Below are 21,294 nucleotides of genomic sequence, written 5' to 3' on the forward strand. Positions count from 1 at the left end.
AATAATGCTGCCAGTGGACCGAAGGAAAGGGAATTCATTGAATGTTTACAGGTGGGCTTTTTGGAACAGCTTGTGAGAAGCCCACGAGGGAACAGGCCATTCTGGACTTAGTGTTATGTAATAAGCCAGACTTGATAAAAGATCTTAAAGTAAGGGAGCACTTAGGAGGCAGTGATCATAATATGGTCGAATTCAATCTCCAATTTGAGAGAAAGAAGGTAGAATCAGATGTAAAGGTGTCACAGTAAAATAAAGGTAACTACAGGGGCATAAGGGAGGAACTCACGAAGATCAACTGGGAGCAGAGCCTAGTGGGAAAGGCAGTAGAACAGCAATGGCAGGAGTTCCTGGGAGTAATTGAGGACACAGTACAGAGGTTCATCCCAAACAAAAGAAAGGTTATCAGAGGGGGGATTAGGCAGCCATGGCTCAAAAAGGAAGTTAGGGAATGCATCAAAGCAAAAGAATCATAGAATTTACAGTGCAGAAGGAGGCCATTCGGACCATCGAGTCTGCACCGGCTCTTGGAAAGAGCACCCTACCCAAGGTCAACACCGCCACCCTATCCCCATAAACCAGTAATCCCACCCAACACTAAGGGCAACTCTGGACACTAAGGGCAATTTATCATGGCCAATCCACCTAACCTGCACATCTTTGGACTGTGGGAGGAAACCGGAGCACCCGGAGGAAACCCACACACACACGGGGAGGATGTGCAGACTCCGCACAGACAGTGACCCAAGCCAGAATCGAACCTGGGACCCTGGAGCTGTGAAGCAATTGTGCTATCCACAAGGCTACCGTGCTGCCTTTAAGAATAAATTAATCTACACTATATCATTCTACCGTAATCCATGTACCTATCCAATATCTGCTTGAAAGTCCCTAATGTTTCCGACTCAACTACTTCCACAGGCAGTGCATTCCATGACCCCACTACACTCTGGGTAAAGAACTTACCTCTGACATCCCCCCTATATCTTCCACCATTCACCTTAAATTTATGTCCCCTTGTAATGGTTTGGTCCACCCAGGGGAAACGTCTCTGACTGTCTACTCTATCTATTCCCCTGATCATCTATCAAGTCGCCCCTCACCCTTCTCTGTTCTAATGAGAAAAGGCCGAGCACCCTCAATCTTTCCTCGTAAGACGTACTCTCCATTCCATGCAACATCCTGGCAAATCTCCTTTGCACCTTTTCCAAAGCTTCCACATCCTTCCTAAAATGAGGCAACCAGAAAGATAAAGCCTATAATGTGGCAAAGAGTAGTGGGAAGTCAGAAGATTGGGAATACTACAAAAACAAACAGAGGATAACAAAGAGAGAAATAAGGAAAGAGAGGAGCAAATTTGAAGGTAGGCTCGCCAGTAACATTAGGAATGATGGTAAAAGTTTCTTTAAATACATTAAAAACAAACGGGAGGCAAAAGTTGACATTGGGCCGCTCCAAAATGACGCTGCTTATTTTGTGATGGGAGACAAGGAAATAGCTGAGGAACTGAATAAGTACTTTGCATCAGTCTTCACAGTAGAAGACATGAGTAATATCCCAACAATTCCAGAGAGTCAGGGGGCAGAGTTGAATATGGTAGCCATCACAAAGGAGAAAGTGCTAGAGAAACTAAGAGGTCTAAAAATTGATAAATCTCCGGGCCCAGATGGGCTACATCCTAGAGTTCTAAAGGAGATAGCTGAAGAAATACTGGAGGCGTTAGTTATGATCTTTCAAAAGTCACTGGAGTCAGGGAAAGTCCCAAAGGATTGGAAAATCGCTGTTGTAACCCCCCTGTTGAAGAAGGGAACAAGGAAAAAGACGGAAAATTATAGGCCAATTAGCCTAACCTCGGTTGTTGGCAAGATTCTAGAATCCATTGTTAAGGATGAGATTTCTAAATTCTTGGAAGTGCAGGGTCGGATTAGGACAAGTCAGCATGGATTTAGTAAGGGGAGTTCGTGCCTGACAAACCTGTTAGAGTTCTTTGAAGAGATAACAAATAGGTTAGACCAAGGAGAGCCAATGGATGTTATCTATCTTGACTTCCAAAAGGCGTTTGATAAGGTGCCTCACGGGAGACTGCTGAGTAAAATAAGGGCCCATGGTATTCGAGGCAAGGTACTAACATGGATTGACGATTGGCTGTCAGGCAGAAGGCAGAGAGTTGGGATAAAAGGTTCTTTTTCGGAATGGCAACCGGTGACGAGTGGTGTCCCGCAGGGTTCAGTGTTGGGGCCTCAGCTGTTCTCTTTATATATTAACGATCTAGATGACGGGACTGGGGGCATTCTGGCTAAGTTTGCCGATGATACAAAGATAGGTGGAGGGGCAGGTAGTATGGAGGAGGTGGGGAGGCTGCAGGAAGATTTAGACAGTTTAGGAGATTGGTCCAAGAAATGGCTGATGAAATTCAATGTGGGCAAGTGCGAGGTCTTGCACTTTGGAAAAAAGAATAGAGGCGTGGACTATTTTCTAAACGGTGACAAAATTCACGATGCTGAAGTGCAAAGGGACTTGGGAGTCCTAGTCCAGGATTCTCTAAAGGTAAACTTGCAGGTTGAGTCCGTAATTAAGAAAGCAAATGCAATGTTGTCATTCATCTCAAGAGGCTTGGAATATAAAAGCAGGGATGTACTTCTGAAGCTTTATAAAGCATTAGTTAGGCCCCATTTAGAATACTGTGAGCAATTTTGGGCCCCACACCTCAGGAAGGACATACTGGCACTGGAGCGGGTCCAGCGGAGATTCACACGGATGATCCCAGGAATGGTAGGCCTAACATACGATGAACGTCTGAGGATCCTGGGATTTTCTTCATTGGAGTTTCGGAGGTTGAGGGGAGATCTAATAGAAACTTACAAGATAATGAATGGCTTAGATAGGGTGGATGTCGGGAAGTTGTTTCCACTAGCAGGGGAGACGAGGACCCGGGAGCACAACCTTAGAATAAAAGGGAGTCACTTTAGAACAGAGATGAGGAGAAATTTCTTCAGCCAGAGAGTGGTGGATCTGTGGAATTCATTGCCACAGAGGGCGGTGGAGGCCGGGACGTTGAGCGTCTTTCAGACAGAAATTGATAAATTCTTGATTTCTCAAGGAATTAGGGGCTATGGAGAGAGAGCGGGTAAATGGAGTTGTAATCAGCCATGATTGAATGGTGGAGTGGACTCGATGGGCCGAATGGCCTTACTTCCACTTCTATGTCTTATGGTCTTATAGACCGACTTCTCCCAGGCAAACCCTTTCCCAACACAAGATTGACTAGCTAATTTAGTCATAAGTAATCTCCAATCGGACAGTGAACCTATTATCTCTCTGCAGACAGGAGATCAACATTACCCATTTGCAATCGACACTGGAGCAGCCATGTCTTCGGTGCAATCAGAACTTCGACTACCACTATCCGACCACACCCAGCATTTGGCGGGGCCCCAAGGATACGTGTGTGAGTATCCTATTTCTGAACCTGTGACAATCATTTATGAGAATAGGTCTACAGATCATCAGTTTGTGGTGACTACTGGATTCGACTGTAACTTGTTGGCCCGAGATTTATTGTGTATCTTCCAGCTACAGCTAGAGTGCAGAGACGAAGGGGTAACGGTTCAATCATGGAGGATGAGACAACAGTGCTATATTTCCATCACACCCTAGTGGTGGACGTTAGACATTGAGCATTCACTGCTCCACGTTACCCTGGCCTATGCCAGAACCGGACAGAACAGAGAGTTGGAGGACAAATACCGGACGTTAATTTGGACCGAATGACCAGTCAAGATTACAGCCACAGTCACGGGAAAAGATTTTGTTACAATACCACCACATTTATGGGCACAGTCAGCTTCTGTCGGCCCTCATATTACACGTCAGGTCCATGACTACCATGCCAAGGATCTGGGGCCTATGGTAAGGAGGGCAGTGGATCATTCAGATCTAACAGGGTACGCACTTCAAGCCATGCCAGACGGCACTTCCATAAAATATTTTGAGGTCCCTGAAACGATTAACACTCGACTTCAGTTAACCCACAGCTCTGGAAGAATAGGGGATTGCGTACCTCGGCCATCACGGAAAAGATCCCGCCGGGGTTTAGTTGATGACCTACTGCGGGCTCTCCTTATGTCCGCGCAGATTTCCGTCATTAAATGCGCTGCCCATACAAACGGTAAGACCCCAGTTGACGTTGGTAATGAACAAGCAGATTGTGCAGCGCGGACAGCCCTCAAATTCAGCGGTGCCTAAAATGCTAAGTCAGACAAAACGATCTGCTTTAAATAGATCTGCTTCTGACAAGCCAGTGCCAACCATCCAAGACATCAGAAGGTTACAGCAGGACGCTCCTGAGAGTGATAAACAAATGTGGAAACGGTTAGGTTGTACATATGATTCTGTTTATTCTTTATGGACCACGCCAGCACATCTGACTTGTATGTCTGAGGTACTGGCTTTGTGGGTCATCGAATGTGCATACTTTACAACGCATTGTGGGGCTCGGGGGACTAGTGATTTGTTGCTGGACACTTGGTGGCACACTAAAATGCAGGGGCTGGCCCAGAGTATCAGTAATCGGTGTTTGATTTGTCAGCAATATAACACCGGCAAAGGTATCCCTTGCGGAATGAGGCAAGCCCCATTGCCCAGTGGTCCCTTTGAGACGCTCCAAATGGATTACATTGAGTTGGAAAGGTGTGAATGTTGTCAATGTTTTAAATATGTTTTGGTTATTGTGGATGTGTTCAGCAGATGGGTTGAGGTGTAACCGACTACCGAGATTTTGAAAGATCGCGCCCTAGTTTCGGGGGCCGTTCGGAGGAGGAGGAGCAGTCTCTGTCAGGGAGAGAACCTGAGAACATCTAAGACACTCAGAAGGTAAGAAGGTAAGTAAGTCATTTTTACTCATTATTACTTTTATACCTTTTTCAAATTGTGTGTGTCGGGGGGGAAACTGAAGTGACATCACAGAAAAGCTGTGACCTGAGTGGCTGGTTGGGAATCTACACTGAATTAAAAAAATTAAGCATTGGTAACTAATTAAACATAATTACTGAATTATAATTTAGAGAGGTATCTAAGCCACAGATCGGAGAGTACTATATTTAGCTTTCGCATTTATATTAGAAATCTAGTGCTAGGAAACAGATAGTTAACAGTAACTTTTAAAAAATTAAAATAAAAATAATAATTTAAAAAAAAAACGTTTAATTTTAATTAATTGACGCAATGTCAGTTAGAGGGGTGCAATGCTCTGACTGTGAGATGTGGCAGGTCCGGAAGGTTTCCAGCGTCCCGGATGGCTTCATCTGCAGAAAGTGCACCCAACTGGAGCTCCTCACAGACCGCCTGGTTCGCTTGGAGCAGCAATTGGATGCACTTAGGAGCATGCAGGTGGCGGAAAGCGTCATAGATCGCAGTTATATAAATGTGGTCACACCCAAGGTGCAGGCAGAGAAATGGGTGGCCACCAGAAAGGGCAGGCAGTCAGTGCAGGAATCCCCTGTGGTTGTCCCCCTCTCGAACAGGTATACCCCTTTGGATACTGTCGGGGGAGGGGGTGTATCCTATCAGGGAAAAACAGGAGCAGCCAGAGCAGTGGCACCACGGCTGGCTCTGATGTTCAGAAGGGTGGGTCAAAGCGCAGAAGAGCAATAGTAATAGGGGACTCTATAGTCAGGGGCACAGATAGGCGCTTCTGTGGACGTGAAAGATACTCCAGGATGGTATGTTGCCTCCCTGGTGCCAGGGTCCAGGATGTCTCCGAATGGGTAGAGGGCATCCTGAAGGGGGAGGGCAAACAGGCAGAGGTCGTTGTACATATTGGTACTAACGACATAGGCAGGAAGGGGCATGAGGTCCTGCAGCAGGAGTTCAGGGAGCTAGGCAGAAAGTTAAAAGACAGCACCTCTAGCATTGTAATCTCGGGATTACTCCCTGTGCCACGTGCCAGTGAGGCTAGAAATAGGAAGATAGAGCAGCTAAACACGTGGCTAAACAGCTGGTGTAGGAGAGAGGGTTTCCGTTATCTGACCCACTGGGAGCTCTTCCGGGGCAGGTGTGACCTATATAAGAAGGACGGGTTGCATCTAAACTGGAGAGGCATAAATATCCTGGCCGCGAGGTTTGCTAGTGTCACACGGGAGGGTTTAAACTAGTATGGCAGGGGGGTGGGCACGGGAGCAATATGTCAGAAGGTGAGAGCATTGAGGGAGAACTAGGGAATAGGGACAGTGGGGCTCTGAGGCAGAGCAGACAGGGAGAAGTCGCTGAACACAGTGGGTTTGGTGGCTACCACGATCTTTTTACCCAGAAATCCGTTCACCTGAATGAAACCAAACCACGTTTCCATTCGCTGCCGTTGCTGCTTCTCCTTCCAAACGTTGCAGGAAACGTTATTATTTATTGGTTGTTGTTTTGAGTGCGAGCTTCTTTATATTTCGTTCAGTTACCAAATGAAAGGGTAAATATCTGACTGAACTCGATATAGGTTCAAACCGTTCATTTCCAAACATTCCGATTTATTCTCGAGTCAGTGGCTTGTGCGGGGAGTTCAGCAAATATTTCGAATCACAGTCGCTGCGAGCAGGGCTCGACCCTGCACGGGGAAATCCCATTGGATTTCAAGTCCAACGCCTTAACCACGTCGGCTATCGCAGCTGCGTCTAGTGCGTCATTCATTAGTAATTTGGTCGATAGAATACATTCTAAAACCAGCCTGGAATCACTCCAGGAAGTTACTGCATTCAAACGATCAACGGGGCCCCGGTGTTTATGTGATATTGAATCTTCATGGAAAATGACCATTGGATTTGGAGAGAAGCCTTGAGAGACTCGAAAACCTCACAATTCCACCGATTGAATAGATTGTGGAACAACATCAGTTACATTGGAAATATATTAGAAATTCAAATGGAACAGGTACACAGTTTACAGTCTGGAAGAAAATTTAAATGATGAAATCTGGAAATTACAGCACAGAAGGAGACCTGTGCAGGCCGAACGGTCACCTGATGACCCGATGACGCAACTAAAATGATCACGTGTCGGGATTCCGGCAGTTCCTCGGATCGCGGTCAGAGCACAAGCCAGGAGGACCTGCTCAATTATTAAGTCAGTTGTTTTTTATTACATGTCCTCGGTCGTCAGTCATTGAGAGACCAGCATTTCTACATGGTGTCAGGAATGGGCAGTATGGCAGAAGGACTTCACCGCATCAACCTCCTTGAATCATAGAATCGTAGAATCTCCAGCGCAGGAGGCCATTCAGCCCAACAAGTCAGCACTGACCCTCCGAATGAGAACCGCAGCAACTCTCTTCAAAAAATGTTTAATTGACACTGCATCAGCAGACCGGCTAGCTCAGTCGGTAGAGCATGGGACTCTTAATCCCAGGGTCGTGGGTTCGAGCCACACGTTGGGCGCTTCCTAGTTATTATCCGAAAATATTGATGCTGAATGAACTGTCTTCATAACAGGAGCACAAGGTTATGACCCTTGACTGGGAATCCAGAGGGTCTAAACGAACATTTCGAACAAAACGAGAATTAATAAATATGGAATTAAAATTTTGTCTCATTAACGGCGCAGAAAGGTTCTGCTTCCGACGGTTCTTATTTCCACAACTGGGAACACATTGACGCAACTACAGTGAAGATCTGTCACCGGCAGTGTCACGGTTCCACGACAGAGAGCTCAGTTACACAGCAGAGAGCACAGTTACACAGCAGGATATACATTTACAAACAATCACCTTCTCTGCGCCAGATAATCAAATGCAGTCGGCATACGGTGTCTGTGTTGTTTTAACAAGAGTGATACAAGAACCGGAACACATTTACACAATATCAGGGAATAAGACGTAGGAGCAGAAGTAGACCATTCAGCCCATCGAACATTCCTGCAGGATGTTTGAGGTGAGGGATGCCGTTAGTGTCCCTGCTGATTTTACCTGCAGGAAGTGCTGCCATCTCCAGCTCCTCCAAGACCGAGTTAGGGAACTGGAGCTGGAGTTGGAAGAACTTCGGATCATTCGGGAGGCAGAGGGGGTCATAGATAGCAGCTTCAGGGAATTAGTTACACCAAAGATTGGAGATAGATGGGTAACTGTAAGAGGGACGGGGAAAAAACAGTCAGTGCAGGGATCCCCTGCGGTCGTTCCCCTGAGAAACAAGTATACCGCTTTGGATACTTGTGGGGGGGACGACTTACCAGGGTAAGCCATGGGGTACGGACCTCTGGCACAGAGTCTGTCCCTGTTGCTCAGAAGGGAAGGGGGGAGAGGAGCAGAGCATTAGTAATTGGGGACTCTATAGTGAGGGGCACAGAGAGGAGATTTTGTGGGAGCGTGAGAGACTCACGTTTGGTATATTGCCTTCCAGGTGCAAGGGTACGTGATGTCTCGGATCGTGTTTTCCGGGACCTTCAGGGGGAGGGGGAGCAGCCCCAAGTCGTGGTCCACATTGGCACTAACGACATAGGTAGGAAAGGGGATAAGGATGTCAGGCAGGCTTTCAGGGAGCTAGGATGGAAGCTCAGAACTAGAACAAACAGAGTTGTTATCTCTGGGTTGTTGCCCGCGCCACGTGATAGTGAGATGAGGACTAGGGAGAGAGAGCAATTAAACACGTGGCTACAGGGATGGTGCAGGCGGGAGGGATTCAGATTTCTGGATAACTGGGGCTCTTTCTGGGGAAGGTGGGACCTCTACAGACAGGATGGTCTACATCTGAACCTGCGGGGCACAAATATCCTGGGGGGGAGATTTGTTAGTGCTCTTTGGGGGGTTTAAACTAATGCAGCAGGGGCATGGGAACCTGGATTGTAGTTTTAGGGTAGGTGGTTTGAAGTGTGTCTACTTCAATGCCAGGATTATACGAAATAAGGTAGTGGAACTGGCAGCATGGGTTGGAACCTGGGACTTCGATGTTGTGGCCATTTCGGAGACATGGATAGAGCAGGGACAGGAATGGATGTTGCAGGTCCCGGGGTTTAGGTGTTTTAGTAAGCTCAGAGAAGGAGGCAAAAGAGGGGGAGGTGTGGCGCTGCTAGTCAAGAGCAGTATTACGGTGGCGGAGAGGATGCTAGATGGGGACTCATCTTCCGAGGTAGTATGGGCTGAGGTTAGAAACAGGAAAGGAGAGGTCACCCTGTTGGGAGTTTTCTATAGGCCTCCAAATAGTTCTAGGGATGTAGAGGAAAGGATGGCGAGGATGATCCTGGATAAGAGCGAAAGTAATAGGGTAGTTATTATGGGAGACTTTAACTTTCCAAATATTGACTGGAAAAGATATAGTTCGAGTACATTAGATGGGTCGTTTTTTGTACAGTGTGTTCAGGAGGGTTTCCTGACACAGTTTGTTGACAGGCCAACAAGAGGCGAGGCCACATTGGATTTGGTTTTGGGTAATGAACCAGGCCAGGTGTTGGATTTGGAGGTAGGTGAGCACTTTGGGGACAGTGACCACAATTCGGTGACGTTTACGTTAAGGATGGAAAGGGATAAGTATACACCGCAGGGCAAGAGTTATAGCTGGGGGAAGGGAAATTATGATGCCATTAGACGTGACTTGGGGGGGATAACGTGGAGAAGTAGGCTGCAAGTGTTGGACACACTGGATAAGTGGAGCTTGTTCAAGGATCAGCTACTGCGTGTTCTTGATAAGTATGTACCGGTCAGGCAGGGAGGAAGGTGCCGAGCGAGGGAACCGTGGTTTACCAAAGAAGTGGAATCTCTTGTTAAGAGGAAGAAGGAGGCCTATGTGAAGATGAGGTGTGAAGTTTCAGTTGGGGCGATGGATAGTTACAAGGTAGCGAGGAAGGATCTAATGAGAGAGCTAAGACGAGCAAGGAGGGGACATGAGAAGTATTTGGCAGGAAGGATCAAGGAAAACCCAAAAGCTTTCTATAGGTATGTCAGGAATAAGCGAATGACTAGGGACAGAGTAGGACCAGTCAAGGACAGGGATGGGAAGTTGTGTGTAGAGTCTGAAGAGATAGGCGAGATACTAAATGAATATTTTTCGTCAGTATTCACTCAGGAAAAAGATAATGTTGTGGCGGAGAATGCTGAGCTCCAGGTAAATAGATTAGATGGCATTGAGGTACGTAGGGAAGAGGTGTTGGCAATTCTGGACAGGCTGAAAATAGATAAGTCCCCGGGACCTGATGGGATTTATCCTAGGATTCTCTGGGAGGCCAGGGAAGAGATTGCTGGACCATTGGCTTTGATTTTTATGTCATCATTGGATACAGGAATAGTGCCAGAGGACTGGAGGATAGCAAATGTGGTCAGAGTGGGAGAGGTGGAGAATTGAAATGACAAGTGGCAGGAAACTCAAAGTCATGATTGTGGATTGAACAGAGATTTATCAAAGCGGTCACAGTCTGTTATCTGACCTGTTGAAGTAGATGAGACCAAATTGTGGCAGCAAATACCGTTGGGGGCGAATGGCCTCCTTCTGCACTGTAAATTCTATGATAATCTATGATACAGGAGATTAAACTGAAAAGCACAAGTGTCTCACTGGTTCACTTGGGATGAGTGTTTTGGGCCCTTGGATAATGAGGAGGGAGGGGGTAAAAAGGCAGGAGTTGCATCTCCTGCACTTGCAAAGAAAGGTGCAGATAGAAAGTGAGCGGATATTGGCGGTGGAGCAGCGGTCGCGGAGGGGATTGTCCCTTCACTCTGGTGAATGGGGAGAGCAGGGGAGGGCGTTTTTGATGATGTCATAAATGGTCTCTGGAATACGGAGACTGACGGGCTGCAAGGTGAGAACAAGCGGCACCAAATCAGTTCAGCTCGACTTACACAGGACACAACAATGTCAGTAACGGAAAGATCTTTTGGGATAAGAGCAAGTGCTTTGCAACATCGTTCACTTTTATTTCCATTTCCCACCTTAGCCGCTTTTCCTACAAATGTTGGCAGCGGTTGGATTTCCACCCGCATCCTCGAAGAGACTGAAACCTAAACCCATCTCCTCAGACCGCTCGGCCTCGCTATCCTAAAGGTTCATTGTTTCTGATACTGATGACTGGTGATTGGCACCTTGCTGTTTATCAGCTGAGTCCAGAATTTCACATTGAGAGAGAAGGAAATGATCCAATCACAGAGCTGGAACGCTGCTTCTAGTTTTCTCCCCACAGATGCTGTTTAATTCTGAGCATTTCCAGCATTTCCTGTGTTTATTATTTATGATGATCAACATTTGAAGTAATTTGCTTTGTGAACTTTCTGAGCTGAGTTCAGGGGACTCGGTTTCCAAAATATTTTTTAAAATATTTGACGGGATTTGAGTGTCGCTGAATCCGTCAACAATTATTGTCCAAAATGTATTACCCTTGAGAATTTGGCGGTGACGTGAATCTTGAGCCGCTGCAAGTCCATGTGGTGTATGTACACACACAGTGCTGTTAGGGAGCGAGTTCCAGGATTGTGAGCCGGCCACAGAAAGGGTGATCTATTTCCCAGGATGGTGTGTGTCTCGGAGTGGAACTTGCAGGTGGTCGCTGTTTCTCTGTATCTGTTCCCAGGTGAGAGATCCCGCGGGGTTGGATGGACCCTCGCGGAGGAACAGTCAATGTCAGGGGTGGGATTTCAATCCTCGCCTCCAGAGGAGACTGCGACCTGAACTACGAACTGGCCTTAGACCCGCTCGGCCATCCTGACACACGATGCACTATCAGAAACTCCCAGCGCAAATGATATCAAATCCATAACTGCAGTGACCTGGGCTAAGTTTCTGAGTCAGCACCCACACAAACATTACCTACAGCCTAGAGCTCAATGACTGAAGATCGAGTTTGTCTTTCCAATGAAGATGGTTGGAGTGTGAACAATTTCCTGTCCTTCCTTTGATTTTCTCCAGGCCTGTGGGGAAGTTGCTGGGTGACAGGTACAATATTGAAGTGAGGAAAATGGAAAAGTGAATTGGTGCAATGACGCACCCTTTGTTTCTGTGCAGTTTTTATTGAGGGGAGTTTCTGTTGGTTCACTTGGTGAGGATCACTGACTGTATGTGATTGTGGAGCAGGCAGAGGATGTGACACATGTCCGGAAGCAGCCGAGTTTGTGGATGTTGCTCCATGAATCTTCACGGCTCACAGGGTGAAAGGAGTTTTCGACGTCGAAAATGACTATGTCCGGCAGCTGGAGCTTTCCCTTGTATTTTATGGAATATGGGAATCAGCGGATCATCAAAACACAGAAATGAAACACGTCTAGTCACAGTATTTTCTCACATGATGTTAACATCAGTTATCTCAGCGCAGCAGGTGGCTGCGTGGCCTAACGGATAAGGTGAATCTAGTGACAATATCAGAAAACTGCAGGTTCGAGTCCTGCCGCGGCCGTTTCAAACAGAAATCACGTTGCTGGTTTTCCTTCCTCAGCTCAAAGTTCCGCGTTTCCGTCTATACATTTCCCGACTTGTCTCAGAATCTATTTTCTTGCTATTTTGTTCATTCAATTGTCTCTCATCTTGGTATTCTGCTTAGATCCTAAGGAATCCACAATTTCTGTTTGATCTGGATAAACAGTCGAAGCTCCATCCAGAACAAAATGTTTTGTGTCAATCGGTTCAATGAGATTCTGTGGCGGGAATTCTAATCTACTCAGGAAGATGTTTAGTAATGAGCTGAATGGACGGTTTTTGTTAACTGGGGTGAAAGGTTATGACACTGGATTGAGAAACCAGCGGCCCGAACTAATCTTTGGGACAGAGAATAAATCCCAACATGGCCTCTGGTGACAGTTACATTCACTGATTTAATAAATCTGGAATTGAAAGGCATCGGAGCTGGTTAACTTTAGTCAGGTGTAAGCTGGTACGTTTTCTGATTGGTTAGATAATGCACCGCAGTCAATACTGCACTTCTTCACCAACTGCGCCCAACTGACCGCAATATTTTTTAAAAAAACATGAATTTCTGGAATATCTGTAACTGATATTGTTACACCAACAATTTAATCAGTCGAACAGTGCGTTTAGGGAGCTGAGATTTTCGAATAGGTCAAGGGTTGGACTCCAAATCCAATGGTCTTTTTCCACGGAGATTCTATCCCTTCTCACATACAGTAAGAAGTCCAACAGGTTTGTTTCAAATCACTAGCTCTCGGAGCGCTGAATGGAGAGGTAGGTTCCAGAAACATTTATATAGACAAAGTCAAAGATGCAAGACTTTAAATGCGAGCATTTGCAGGTAATTAAGTCTTTACAGAGCCAGAGAGAGGGGTAACCCCAGGTTAAAGAGGTGTGAATTGTTTCAAGCCAGGACAGTTGGTCGGATTTCGCAAGCAAAGGCCAGATGGTGTTTGGAAAGTTATCAATAGTTGTCTATAGAGTCCTGTATCTTTTGGGGAGTGGTCAGGATTTGTAGTTGATATACTGTTTACTGTGTGTTTATAAAATGTTAACTGGATTCATGTAATTAAAATACTTTTGTTTTAAACATACTTTAGATCTCTGTTGCATCACACCTGTAAAATGGGCCCTTGTGCTCCCCATAACCAAAATGTATTTAAAGTTGTGGGTCAGGTGAACTCCGTGATATACTTTGGGGTTCTCTAAACCCTGGCCCATAATACGTGGACCGAGGTACAGTGAAAAGTATTGTTCTACATACAGTCCAGACAGATCGGTTCATACATGTAAAACATAAGACATGCATAAATACACAATGTAAATAATAATAACAGTAATAATAAATGTAAGTAATATTAGTAAACAATAACAAATCGTAAATAGAGACAAGAGTGAAAAGTTGGGTTAATCGCGTCAGTAAAACGACACAAGCAACATTCAGTTTACGGACACTCCTGGAGCCGGATGAGATCAGCAACTGATGTATTTGCATTGTGATAAGAAGTCTTACAACACTAGGTTAAAGTCCAACAGGTTTCTTTCGAATCACTAGCTTTCGGAGCGCAGCTCCTTTCTCAGGTGAATCGAAAGAAACCTGTTGGACTTAAACCTGGTGCTGTAAGACTTCTTACTGAGCCCACCCAAGTCCAACACCGGCATCCCCACATCATGGCTTACATTATGACGACTAATACAAAAACATGCAATTCGTGGCCATGAGGCGGTAGGTTCAAATCCCACCAGAGTCGGCTTTTGGGTATCACCGTGGTTAACACTCAGGGGCTCGGGGTCAATTCCAGCCTTGGGTTACAGTCTTGCACGTTCTTCCCGTGTCTGCGTGAGTTTCCTCCACTGTCCGAAGATGTCCAGTTTAGATGGATTGGCCATGTTAAATTGGCCCTTAGTGTCCAAACGTTTACGTGGGTATGGGCCGTAGGTTGGGTGCTCCTTGGGGTGATCAGTGCAGACTCGATGGGCCGAATGTCCTCCTTCTGCACAAGAAGTATTCTATGATTGCTTAAACAGGGTGAAGATGGCAGCCTCAGGACACAGAGACAAGGTAAGCTCTCAGGCCAGAGTAAGAGCCCTATGTAATGATTCATAACATTGGAAATAAACTGCATAAATACATTTATTGTGGACTGGTGCCATCTCCTGGCTGAACGGGAGGCGTTCGGCAAAGACTTTTTCATTCATGAGCATTTTAAATTTGGACACTCCTCAAATACAATACACAAAATAATCTTCATTCGTGCGCTTCTTTCTTAAAATCGAGCTTCATTCTTTTTCAGTACAAATGGTTTTTGAACACATGAGTTCTCAGTTAGAAACAATAGTAAACAGCTGGGTTATCCGGGCCAGAAAAATGAGACAAGTACATTTCAGTTTACAAACTGTGTTATGGACACTCCTGGTACCTGGTGAAATGAGCACCTAGGTTACTTACAAAATGATGACTAATTAATAAAAGTGCTGATTTAAGCAGGTTACAAACGGCAGCATCGGGACACAAGGACGAGTTGAGGTCTCAGGCCGCAGTAAGAGTCCTATGTAATTGTACCGTATGGCCTGCCGAAACAGGCGCCGGAACGTGGCTTTTCACAGTAACTTCACTGAAGCCGACTTGTGACAATAAGCGATTGTTGTTACACACAGAACATCAGAAATAAATAGCATCAATAAATGTATTGTGGACTGGTGCCATCTCCTGGCTGAATGGGAGCCTTGCGACACGGACACTTTCGGAACATTCTTAAATTGGAGTGAAATAACATAAACATTGTAAGAATGATTAAAAACAATTTCTCAAGCAAATGCAAAGTGAAGATAAACAATAGTTGGGCCATGGTGAGTCAGCAGTGACGGTATATGGGGAGCATTGCTCCCTTCCCGGCTGTTGACAAGCCTTCAATTTGTTGCGCTGCTTTATTTAGAACTTTCAGTTCGGCTGGTCAGTTTCACAATAAGAGACATTAAAAATTCTGACATATGATAAATTCTGGCAAAAGATGTGACAAAAATAAATTTCACATTGCTTTGTGAATTTTCACAATTCTGGTTCCTGATGAAGTTAATATGAACGTTACTGAGGTGGTGATCTTGTCCTGACAAATCAGAAAATTCAGAGCGAAAGCAGAATGACAAACACAGCTTCAGGGCACAAGAAGATTATTCTGTAATGACATTTCATCAGAAAACAACACCACATTTTTCGAACAAATGGCTCTAACATGGCCATTAGTTTCGCCGCGAGTAGGGTTCGAACCTACGCGGGGAAACCCCATTCGATTTCGAGTCCAACGCCTTAACCACTCGGCCATCACAGCTTAAATCTGCATTGCCAATTCGTTCTATAGAAAGCATTGGAAAAGCAGACACGCGGGATTGCAGTCATGCGATGAACGGTGTCCCAGTCTTTCTATGAGTAGGGATTGAATCTGCGTGGGAAAAAAAAACTTTAGATTTGGCGCCACGCCTTCACATTATTGAGAATGTTGAGCTGAACGAACTGATTTGATAACAGGAACACAAGGTTATGTCGCTGGACTGGGAATCCAGAGGCCTGAACTCACCTTTCGTGACAAGATTTAATAAATCTAGAATTGAAATTTAGTCTCAGTAATGGCGGATAAAGGTTCTGCTGCAGACGGATCATATTTCCACAACTGGGAACACATTTACACAACAGGGAATGATTAGCACAACCACAGTGAAGATCTGTCACCGGCAGAGTCACGGTTCCGACAGAGAGAACAGTTACACAGCAGAGAGCTCAGTTATACAGCAGACAGCAGAGAGCACAGTTACACAGCAGAGAGCACAGTTACACAGCAGAGAGCTCAGTTACACAGCAGAGAGCACAGTTACACAGCAGAGACCTCAGTTCCACGGCAGAGAGCTCAGTTACACAGCCGGGAGCACAATTACACAGCAGAGAGAACCGTTACACAGCAGAGATCTCAGTTCCACGGCAGAGAGCTCAGTTACACAGCCGGGAGCACAATTACACAGCAGAGAGCACAGTTACACAGCAGAGAGCTCAGTTACACAGGAGAGTGTGCAGTTTCACTTCACAGAGCACAGTTACACAGCAGAGAGCACAGTTACACAGCCGGGAGCACAGTTACACAGCAGAGAGCACAGTTACACAGCCGGGAGCACAGTTACACAGCCGGGAGCACAGTTGCACAGCAGCGAGCACGGTTTCACAGCAGGGAGCACGGTTACACAGCAGGGAGCACGGTTACACAGCAGGGAGCACAGTTACACAGCAGGGAGCACGGTTTCACAGCAGGGAGCACAATTACACAGAAGAACGCAGTTCGTTGGACTGGGGTGAGCACAGTAAGAAGTTAACAACACCAGGTTAAAGTCCAACAGGTTTGTTTCAAACACTAGCTTTCGGAATTTTACGTGGTGTTGTAAGACTTCTTACGCAGCAGGGAGCACAGTTACACAGCAGAGAGCACACAGTTACACAGCAGAGAGCACAGTTACACGGCAGAGTGTGCAGTTCCACAGCAGAGAGCAGTTACACAGCAGAGAGCATGGTTACACAGCAGAGTGTGCAGTTACACATCAGAGGGCACAGTTACATAGCAGAGAGCACAGTTAAACAGCAGGGAGCACAGTTACACAGCAGAGAGCTCAGTTACACAGCAGAGAGCACAATTACACAGCAGAGTGTGCAGTTACACAGCAGAGGGCACGGTTACATAGCAGAGAGCACAGTTACACGGCAGAGAGCACAGTTACACAGCAGAGAGCACAGTTACACAGCAGAGAGCACAGTTACACAGCAGTGTACAGTAACACAGCAGGGTGCACGGTTACACAGCAGCGAGCGCAGTTACACAGCCGGGAGCACAGTTACACAGCAGAGAGCACAGTTACACAGCAGAGAGCTCAGTCACACAGCCGGGAGCACAATTACACAGCCGGGAGCACAGTTACAGAGCAGAGAGCATAGTTACACACCAGGGAGCACAGTTACACAGCAGAGTGTGCAGTTACACAACAGAGAGCACAGTTACACAGCAGGGTGCACAGTTACACAGCAGGGTGCACAGTTACACAGCAGAGAGCACAGTTACACAGCAGAGTGTGCAGTTACACAGCAGAGAGCACAGTTACACAGCAGAGTGTGCAGTTACACAGCAGGGTGCACAGTTCCACAGCAGAGTGTGCAGTTACACAGCAGAGAGCACAGTTACACAGCAGAGAGCACGGTTACACAGCAGAGTGTGCAGTTACACAGCAGAGGGCACAGTTACATAGCAGAGAGCACAGTTACACAGCAGAGAGCACAGTTACACAGCAGAGTGTGCAGTTACACAGCAGAGGGCACAGTTACATAGCAGAGAGCACAGTTACACAGCAGAGAGCTCAGTTACACAGCAGAGAGCACAATTACACAGCAGAGTGTGCAGTTACACAGCAGAGGGCACAGTTACACAGCAGAGAGCACAGTTACACAGCAGGGTGCACAGTTACACAGCAGGGAGCACAGTTACACAGCAGAGAGAACACAGTTACACAGCAGAGTGTGCAGTTACACAGCAGAGAGCACAGTTACACAGCAGGGAGCACAGTTATATAGCAGAGACCTCAGTTCCACGGCAGAGAGCTCAGTTACACAGCCGGGAGCACAATTACACAGCAGAGAGAACCGTTACACAGCAGAGATCTCAGTTCCACAGCAGAGAGCACAGTTACACAGCCGGGAGCACAGTTACACAGCAGAGAGCACAGTTACACAGCCGGGAGCACAGTTACACAGCCGGGAGCACAGTTACACAGCAGCGAGCACGGTTTCACAGCAGGGAGCACGGTTACACAGCAGGGAGCACGGTTACACAGCAGGGAGCACAGTTACACAGCAGGGAGCACGGTTTCACAGCAGGGAGCACAATTACACAGAAGAACGCAGTTCGTTGGACTGGGGTGAGCACAGTAAGAAGTTAACAACACCAGGTTAAAGTCCAACAGGTTTGTTTCAAACACTAGCTTTCGGAATTTTACGTGGTGTTGTAAGACTTCTTACGCAGCAGGGAGCACAGTTACACAGCAGAGAGCACACAGTTACACAGCAGAGAGCACAGTTACACGGAAGAGTGTGCAGTTCCACAGCAGAGAGCAGTTACACAGCAGAGAGCATGGTTACACAGCAGAGTGTGCAGTTACACATCAGAGGGCACAGTTACATAGCAGAGAGCACAGTTAAACAGCAGGGAGCACAGTTACACAGCAGAGAGCTCAGTTACACAGCAGAGAGCACAATTACACAGCAGAGTGTGCAGTTACACAGCAGAGGGCACGGTTACATAGCAGAGAGCACAGTTACACGGCAGAGAGCACAGTTACACAGCAGAGAGCACAGTTACACAGCAGAGAGCACAGTTACACAGCAGTGTACAGTAACACAGCAGGGTGCACGGTTACACAGCAGCGAGCGCAGTTACACAGCCGGGAGCACAGTTACACAGCAGAGAGCACAGTTACACAGCAGAAAGCTCAGTCACACAGCCGGGAGCACAATTACACAGCCGGGAGCACAGTTACAGAGCAGAGAGCATAGTTACACACCAGGGAGCACAGTTACACAGCAGAGTGTGCAGTTACACAACAGAGAGCACAGTTACACAGCAGGGTGCACAGTTACACAGCAGGGTGCACAGTTACAGAGCAGAGAGCACAGTTACACAGCAGAGTGTGCAGTTACACAGCAGAGAGCACAGTTACACAGCAGAGTGTGCAGTTACACAGCAGGGTGCACAGTTCCACAGCAGAGTGTGCAGTTACACAGCAGAGAGCACAGTTACACAGCAGAGAGCACGGTTACACAGCAGAGTGTGCAGTTACACAGCAGAGGGCACAGTTACATAGCAGAGAGCACAGTTACACAGCAGAGAGCACAGTTACACAGCAGAGTGTGCAGTTACACAGCAGAGGGCACAGTTACATAGCAGAGAGCACAGTTACACAGCAGAGAGCTCAGTTACACAGCAGAGAGCACAATTACACAGCAGAGTGTGCAGTTACACAGCAGAGGGCACAGTTACACAGCAGAGAGCACAGTTACACAGCAGGGTGCACAGTTACACAGCAGGGAGCACAGTTACACAGCAGAGAGCACACAGTTACACAGCAGAGTGTGCAGTTACACAGCAGAGAGCACAGTTACACAGCAGAGAGCACGGTTACACAGCAGAGACCTCAGTTCCACGGCAGAGAGCTCAGTTACACAGCCGGGAGCACAATTACACAGCAGAGAGCACAGTTACACAGCAGAGAGCACAGTTACACAGCAGAGAGCACAGTTACACAGCCGGGAGCACAGTTACACAGCCGGGAGCACAGTTACACAGCAGCGAGCACGGTTTCACAGCAGGGAGCACGGTTACACAGCAGGGAGCACAATTACACAGCAGAACGCAGTTCGTTGGACTGGGGTGAGCACAGTAAGAAGTTAACAACACCAGGTTAAAGTCCAAAAGGTTTGTTTCAAACACTAGCTTTCGGAGCACTGCTCCTTCTTCAGGTGTCATTCCTCTTCATTCACCTGAGAAAGGAGCAGTGCTCCGAAAGCAAATGTTTGAAACAAACCAGTTGGAATTTTGCGTGGTGTTGTAAGACTTCTTACGCAGCAGGGAGCACAGTTACACAGCAGAGAGCACACAGTTACACAGCAGAGAGCATAGTTACACGGCAGAGTGTGCAGTTACACAGCAGAGAGCACAGTTACACAGCAGAGAGCACAGTTACACAGCAGAGAGCACGGTTACACAGCAGAGTGTGCAGTTACACAGCAGAGGGCACAGTTACATAGCAGAGAGCACAGTTAAACAGCAGAGAGCACAGTTACACAGCAGAGAGCTCAGTTACACAGCAGAGAGCACAATTACACAGCAGAGTGTGCAGTTACACAGCAGAGAGCACAGTTACACAGCAGTGTACAGTTACACAGCAGGGTGCACAGTTACACAGCAGAGAGCGCAGTTACACAGCCGGGAGCACAGTTACACAGCAGAGAGCACAGTTACACAGCAGAGAGCTCAGTCACACAGCCGGGAGCACAATTACACAGCCGGCAGCACAGTTACACAGCAGAGAGCATAGTTACACAGCAGGGAGCACAGTTACACAGCAGAGTGTGCAGTTACACAGCAGAGAGCACAGTTACACAGCCGGGAGCACAGTTACGCAGCCGGGAGCACAGTTACACAGCAGACAGCACAGCTACACAGCAGAGAGCTCAGTTACACAGCCGGGAGTACAGTTACACAGCCGGGAGCACAGTTACACAGCCGGGAGCACAGTTACACAGCAGACAGCACAGCTACACAGCAGAGAGCTCAGTTACACAGCAGAGAGCGCAGTTACACAGCCGGGAGCACAGTTACACAGCAGAGAGCACAGTTACACAGCAGAGAGCTCAGTTGCACAGCCGGGAGCACAATGACACAGCCGGGAGAACAGTTACACAGCAGAGAGCATAGTTACACAGCAGGGAGCAATGTTACACAGCAGAGTGTGCAGTTACACAGCAGAGAGCATAGTTACACAGCAGGGAGCACAGTTACACAGCAGAGTGTGCAGTTACACAGCAGAGAGCACAGTTACACAGCAGAGAGCTCAGTTACACAGCAGAGAGCACAATTACACAGCAGAGTGTGCAGTTACACCGCAGAGGGCACAGTTACATAGCAGAGAGCTCAGTTACACAGCAGAGAACACAGTTACACAGCAGAGAGCAGAGTTACATAGCAGAGAGCACAGTTACACATCAGTGTACAGTTACACAGCAGGGTGCACAGTTACACAGCAGAGAGCGCAGTTACACAGCCGGGAGCACAGTTACACAGCAGAGAGCACAGTTACACATCAGAGAGCTCAGTCACACAGCCGGGAGCACAACTACACAGCCGGGAGCACAGTT

General features: G+C 47.1%; 3 non-coding genes across 3 annotated transcripts; 1 reads left to right on the top strand and 2 right to left on the bottom strand.

The window, feature by feature from the left end:
* Nucleotides 1-6,568: 6,568 nt before the first annotated feature.
* On the bottom strand, nucleotides 6,569-6,651 carry trnas-uga (transfer RNA serine (anticodon UGA)). The gene has a single exon. It is a non-coding gene; the product is annotated as a tRNA-Ser (tRNA).
* Nucleotides 6,652-7,342: 691 nt separating this feature from the next.
* trnak-cuu (transfer RNA lysine (anticodon CUU)) lies at nucleotides 7,343-7,415 on the top strand. Its single transcript has one exon. It is a non-coding gene; the product is annotated as a tRNA-Lys (tRNA).
* Nucleotides 7,416-15,600: 8,185 nt separating this feature from the next.
* Nucleotides 15,601-15,682, bottom strand: trnas-cga (transfer RNA serine (anticodon CGA)). The gene has a single exon. It is a non-coding gene; the product is annotated as a tRNA-Ser (tRNA).
* Between the last annotated feature and the right edge of the window lie 5,612 nt (nucleotides 15,683-21,294).

This window comes from Scyliorhinus torazame, chromosome 24 (genome assembly GCF_047496885.1).
Source record: "Scyliorhinus torazame isolate Kashiwa2021f chromosome 24, sScyTor2.1, whole genome shotgun sequence".
NCBI classification, from domain to species: domain Eukaryota; kingdom Metazoa; phylum Chordata; class Chondrichthyes; order Carcharhiniformes; family Scyliorhinidae; genus Scyliorhinus; species Scyliorhinus torazame.